General features: G+C 48.4%; 1 protein-coding gene across 3 annotated transcripts in view; it reads left to right on the top strand.

The window, feature by feature from the left end:
* Window positions 1-932: 932 nt before the first annotated feature.
* Window positions 933-6,717, top strand: part of SLC38A1 (solute carrier family 38 member 1) — an 87,359-nt gene continuing 81,574 nt past the window's right edge. The window contains exon 1 of one of the 3 annotated variants that reach the window (XM_050746914.1): window positions 933-1,194. The gene's annotated coding sequence lies outside the window, so the exon portion shown is untranslated. Of the gene's footprint in view, window positions 1,537-6,717 lie in introns of all 3 variants that reach the window. The other 2 variants (XM_050746912.1, XM_050746911.1) reach the window with 2 other exon arrangements.

Here is a 6,717-nt window from a genome sequence, read left to right as displayed (position 1 = left end):
TCCTGTCGCCATTTTAAGACACAACTCTTCTGCAAGGAAGTGCCCAGCCAGTAAAAGGGGGCTGTGTCTGAAACAAAGAGTAAGCGGAGAAAAAAGGGAACCAGGCCCAGTTGCCCCTGTTCCCCTCCATCGCGCTCCCTTGTCCCTAGGACTTGGAGCGCCCCAGCTCAGTTAACCTGGACGCACCAGGTCCTTCGGTCGGAACCACATGGGGTCTCCAGGCCCTCTAAGAGCTGGCCCCCGCCTCTTGCGCCTAGGCCGGTGCTTTCTTGGCGCTCAGCAAATCCTTCTGGTTGCCTCACACCCAGTCCCCAAAGCAGAGCTCCACAGGGCAGATCTCAGGAAGGGCTTGCCAGGTCTGCGGATGCTGGATCCGGAAGAAGGGAGGTGCCTCCCGCTTCAGGATAGGGACAAAGGGTTTCTAAAGGTGCCCGAGCTCCCCGCTCCCCCTGTCGCTTCGTTCCCCTTCCCGCCAACCCGGGCCATCTGCGGGCTGTACCCAGGGCCAACCCTCCGCTCCAACGCTGCTCGTAGTCCCAGGCGCTCCCCGCTGCTCTCCGGGCTGGGCTCGGACCGGCCACTCCCGCAGCCATCCTCATGCTGCGCCCTTCCCACAATGCAACTCCCTCGCTCCTTCGGCCCCGGCGGGGCTCTGGCGTACCCAAAATGCAGGCCCCAGCGGAACGCACAGCCCTCCTGTCCTCCTCCGGTGCCCCTTTAGCCACCCCACCCCCATCTCTAAGGGCTCTCATTCTCCAGCTGCCGCCGCAGCTGGGTTCCGAACACGCCGCCGGGCCCCGGGAGGGAGAGGGGCAGGTGCCAGGGCGGTGCGCAGCCTCCGCTCCCGGTGCCACCTTCAGTGCGGCGGGCACACGCGCGCCCCGCAACCCCTCCCTCACCCTTTCCCCGTTGCTCAATCTCCGCCAGCCGCGGTCGCTGCATCGTCAGAGAGCTGCAAGAGGGAGGCAGCAAGGCGCGGCCGCCAGCAGTGACACCATGTGACCGGCACGGCTCAGTGACACGCAGCTTTTGGTTAAAGAGCGGGCGCACAGGAGGGGAGGAGACGGCGCGCGGGACAGGGAGGAATGTCCTGTCCCCCTTAAACCATCACAAGCCATGGTTGCGGAAGGGCCACGCGCCTCCCAGTAGGAGAATGACTCCGATTCGTGACCCTCAGCGCGGGTGCATGTGGATGTAAGTGCGAGGCCGGCGAGCAGAGTGTGAGTGGGGGTTGGTGGTGAGGGGAGATTCTGATGCAATCGGCCCGGAAAGGAGGAGGAGAGACAGGCGAGCGCGGACTGGGGCAGCCACGCCACTCCGCCTGAAGGTCGCCAGGAGCCTCCGCCCTTCACCTTCCTCGGAAATCCGCCAGGCCACGCCAAGCTCCCTGCCCAGCCCTGACTGACGGGAGCCACCTTTTCCCGGCCTTCGCAGCCAGACCTTGACACAAAGGACATCAAACTGCCGAGGGTAAAAACCCCGGAAGGGCGGACACATCCACGTCGCCTTTCGCCACCTTTCCCTTTATCTGCGGAGGTAAGGTGATTATCCGTTCCCTGGGAGGGCTGGGCAAGCGGCAAGGGGATGTTTAGATGTGGGAGGAGGCGGTAACGTAGAAATCATCTCTGCTGGCGTGAAAGCAGAGAGAGCTAGGCTGTGCCGGATGCTTTCGGATGTTGCTTTTAGGAGAGGAAAAGTCCAGGTCTCCTGTGCTTCCCGAACGCATGCGGCAGAGCGAGGAAGCGCCAGGGCCCCCGAGTTCACCTTTGCGTGGGCTGTGGCTTACTTTTTGGTTTGTTTTCCTGTGGCTTTGGTGTGTTTTCCTGTGGCTGTGGCGGAGTGTGGTACCAGATCTGGTTCCATTTTTACGAGGGCCGGGAACGACGCAGGTCTGGAGGGAGAGCGCATCTGACCCGAGGGCGCGACCCTGTTATAGGAGTGTTTGAATCCCCGACCTTTGGGGAAAATTTCCTGTGTCCCCAAGGCCCAGGGGAGATCGTGTGATGTCCTGGGGTGCTGCGTGTGGCCGGCTGGGTAGCCGCGGCGGACCACCAGTAAACCGGGGCACGTTTGCCGTCCTTCCTGGTGCTCTGCCCCTCTGTAACGCGGGGAAGTAGGAGGGCGCGAGGAGAAATTACTAAAGGATGTTTGCAAGTGACTCACTGTCCTTTCCTGCCCTGAAGAGGTTTTTCTAAAATGCAGAGGGTGGCGGGGGACAGGGATAGTGTTTTTTCGAGAGTCGGGATGTGCTGGAGCCAGCGAACAAAAGGCCACCTCTTGCGCGGTCTTGGGCGCTGACTGCTCTCGCTTCCAGTCCTACCTCCTTCCCAACCCCCGACAGCAAGCTCGCGTCCCTAAACATTGCCACAGAGGCCTTTAAATGCGTGGATCGGTGCCGGGAGGAGAGCGCACCTTCGCCCTTGTGCGAGCCCTTTGCCCCCTAAATTACCCACCTCCCGGAGCATGGGGCTCCTCAGTACCGTTGGGATCCGGTAGGTTACCCGGTTGCCTGGGCGCCGATTCCCTGCCAAATCGCCCGCCCGAGGTTTTTGCTGAACTGTAGTCAGTGAAGGCACAAGTGCATATGGCAGCAAAAGGAATTTCGCGGTAACCGCGTCACGCCGCTCCCAGTGCCTTTCACAGGCTGCCTTGGACTGGGGAAGGTGGTGCTACAATTCAGAGTCCTTTGTCTTGCTCTGCGGCGCGGACCCGAGGCTTATACAAACCCTCGTTCTCTGTTAGAAACTAACTGCCGCCAGGATTCGTTTACTTTCTCAGACGAATCCACGGTGATGTATGTAGTAACAGTGAAAAAAGACGCCTCTGCTAGAAAACGGTATTCATTTGCGTTTGGAAGGGGTTTTGACCTCTCTGCAGTGGGTTTTTACATTTTTAAATACAAGGGGGAGGAGGAAAATACATTTATGGTTTGCAGAATGCAGGGCCCAGCGAGGGTGTAATTTGTCACCTTGATAAAAGAAACTGTGCAGCAACTCGTGCTTTTTCTGACGTCAGAAGGACAACGGAAATAAAACCTGAGCTCGGTGCATGGCTGGCCTCGTTGTCAGATACCTCATGCTAGTTTGGTCCTCCCGAAATCTTGCAAAACAGCCAATTCCGGGGTACTGACCTGGTGTGGACCCCCTGGATTTTGGTTCGACCCCAGCCTCAAAATGGCTTTTCTCTTGAGAGTCACTTGAGTTCTCAGTATGTTGCCGCAAGCAATTGGAAACTGGCCTAGTTTGGTTTGAGGTCTTAATCTTGAGATTTATTCGCTTTTTTAAAAAATGTGGCCAATAAACATTTTCTACAGAGGGTTTACTGTGCGACTGGTAGCAACTAACAAGATTTGTTTCACCTTCTATGAAGCTTCCGTTCTCAGGGGGAAACAGACTATATAAATGTAGGCATATACATTTCGGGTATTCTTAGTGCAATGAAGAAGTAAAACAGGATCATGTGATGGGGGAGGATGCTTGAAATAGAGTGACTCACCGGGAGGGCCAGTGTGAGGGTATAACATTTGTCCTCAGACCCGAATGATGAAAAGGGACCAGCTATTTCTATAATTGAGGGAAGAAGGCCAGCAGAAGGAACAGGAAGAAGGAACAGCAAGTACTTACTGCACTCTTCTTTGACTGTAATATAATTGAACAGAGAGATGAATAGATTTTAAAGGTGTTTTGGATCTTTAAACCTATATGTATGTTGTTTATGTATTTTTTTTATGATGCTCCATGAATTAAGGCCGTTTAATGAAAGGAGCACCATGTTTAGGAGTCCTGACATCGGACGGTTGCTACTCTTTTCTTTACTCTGGGTGATGCTTGTGGACAAAAACCGATTTTGCTCATTGTTCCTCTAATGTCTAGCACATAGTACCTGCTTAATAAATACTTGTTGGATTGAGACGTTGGTCGAGCCATTTGTTCATCTCTTTGTGATGTTATTGACCATCCCTTCCTTTCTATATCTCATCTGTTCCCCTTCTCCTAAGTTTGAAAATTACAGTCTTTTTCTTCTCTGCTTCTCCTTCTCTTACTGCCCTCCCCACTTTGAGCAGTGACCAGGCCCTTGAAAATACCCCTCACACTTGTCCTCTTGTCTCCATTTCCACTGCCCAAGTTCAGGTCCCTGTCACCTGACCTAGACTTGGAGACATATGAAACAGATATAGAGGTGCCTTGAACAATCTCGGGGAAGTGGGAGTGGGCGGTGGAGAAAAATGCAAGCACAACACATGGTTAAGAGTGAAACAGCCAGTTACTGAGGTGCAACAGCTTTCCTGTTGGTCTCCTCCATACCAAATTATGCTCCCCTAATTAAATCGCCATTCTTTCATGAGATTTATATTTCTAAAATTCAGTTCACATTTTGTTAAAGGACCTTGCTTTTAAAAACTTCCGTGGGTTTCCATTGCACACAAATACAGTCTAAATTCCTTAGTCATGCACTTAGGACCCTTTGCAATCTGCCTCCTCATCTCTTTCCAACTTTTTCTCTTGACATTTTCTTTCTCACAGTTCACCCTATTCCCTCCCTATTACTTTTCTGCTTCAATATCTGTGTGGATTGGATTCCAGTCCAGAATGCCTACTGAAATCCTGCTTGTGATGGCCTATCCCTGATGCCACTTTTCCACCTCTTGGGAGAAGTGTTCACTGATCGCCTCATTGGCGTTTTCATAAAGATTTGTTTATCTTTCACGTTTTGCACTATTGTTACTCCAGATGATAGAAGGTGGTGAATAGGGGTTTAAGCTCTGAGTCAAATGTAAATATCAGGCCTCAATTTACTCACCCAGGAACTTTGGGCAAGGTGTATGGCATCTCTAAGCCTCAGTTTTTTCATTTGCTTAATGGGAATGATGATGGTGGTGGTAGTGTTGGTGGTACTTTATTTGAGTTATGGTAAGAATTTAATTAAGATAATGAATGTGAAATATTTGGTATAGTATTAGCATTCCATATGTATTGAATTAAACCAGACTCTCATCTATCAGAGGAGGGAGAGAAAGTTGATCAGTAAAGTTCACTTTACCTCTGAAATTCTATGACTATGTAATCTTTTAAAAATACTTTTCTGAAAATAATATCTTAGTGGAAACTACCTGGATCTTTTTAGTGTCTGGGAGAATATACATCTATGAAAGGTGGTGAGGAGATGGGAGAAGAACGTGTGCAGAAGTACTTTGAAAACCTGTGATAGACTTAGAAAAAGACATCTTGTATGCACACAGAGTAATATAATGGACTGTGGAGACTCAGAATCCAGAGGTTGGAAGGGAGGATGCAAGATAAAAAGCTACATATTGGGTACAATGTATACTACTTAGATGACAAGTGTGCTAAAGTCTCAGATTTCATCACTTTCATTTGTATAACCACCAAAAATCACTGATACCCCAAAAGCTATTGAAATAAAAACATTTTAAGTAAAATTAAAAGATTAGCTTCAATAACCTACAAAAAGACACTGACCCTAAATTTAAAGTAAAATTTTAAATTTAAAAATATTGTTGTACTTATTTCTGAATATTGATCACATTTGTTTTCTAGTGATAACCTTACTAACAGCAGAGGAGTTCCCCTAACCTTGTTACCTTCCCAATCACTGAATTCCTCTAGTATTAGTAAGTAACTCTGTTTTAAGTGAGGTTACAATGTGTCTTTGCCAATAACTAGCTGGGTACCCTTGAGCAACTCATTTCACGTTTTTATGCCTCATTTTCTCATCTGTCCAATGCTAATAATAGTATCAGAGCTGCCTACCTCAGAGTTGTGAAGATACAATGAGAACAGAGCTGAGAAAGTCCTTGAACAATTCAAGATGATAGTTGTCTGGCATTAAGCACACTGCTGATCTTCCGGGTCAGGTGATGGTTTTAGATTAGTGAGTCTCAGAGCAGACTTCACATTAGACTCATCTAGGGTGTTTTAAAAGCTATCAATATCACGACTTCATCTCCAGAGATTCAGATTTAATTGGCCTGGGATGGAGCCCAAATATGGGAGCTTAAAAAATATCAGGGGTGATTTTGATATGCATTGGTTTAGATTTAAAGCAAGGAAAACAAAACAAAATCAGAAATTAAATGAGGACCTCCATATGTTGCTTAACAAAGTCTTAGTCTTAGTAGTGTGAAATTATGAGCTTGACTGATTTTCCCCCTGATTTTACTAAACCAACCATTTGTTGACATCATGGAGCCACAGCCTCAGGTTACAGTTTATAACCTGAATTTTCCCAGGCATAGAAGCCTGTCCAGTGATACAGCCAGAGCCACATGAAGATTTAATGTGTGGATCTCAGTTTCCATCTCTTAGGAGTGATGAAGTTGGAAAAGAAAAAGACAATGGAAAGGAAAAAGAAAGGGATAGGCTATGGACCAAGGTATAGAAGAAAGAGGCTCTGGGCAGGAGACAGACAGGGCAGAGCACAAAGAAAACATTGTGCTTGATTTATTGAACCAGTTTTGTTTAGGTTGCAAACTGGTGGCTAGAGATCCAAATTAAGCTTGTGAGCATATTTTATGTGACTTACACTTTCTTTTAAAATTAGTTGAAATTAGTTGCCAACTCTTAAATATCAGAATTTCACTTAAAATTTTGATTTCTGGCATTTATTGAAAAAAAAAAAAAAAGACTAGGCTCATTCTTCCCACTGGTTGGAGGGAAATAGATGGGACACGTGTTCTCCAGTTCCTTATGTCCAGTC

Source organism: Macaca thibetana, chromosome 11 (assembly GCF_024542745.1).
Source record: "Macaca thibetana thibetana isolate TM-01 chromosome 11, ASM2454274v1, whole genome shotgun sequence".
Taxonomy (NCBI): domain Eukaryota; kingdom Metazoa; phylum Chordata; class Mammalia; order Primates; family Cercopithecidae; genus Macaca; species Macaca thibetana.
This window is presented reverse-complemented; position numbering and strand designations above follow the sequence as displayed.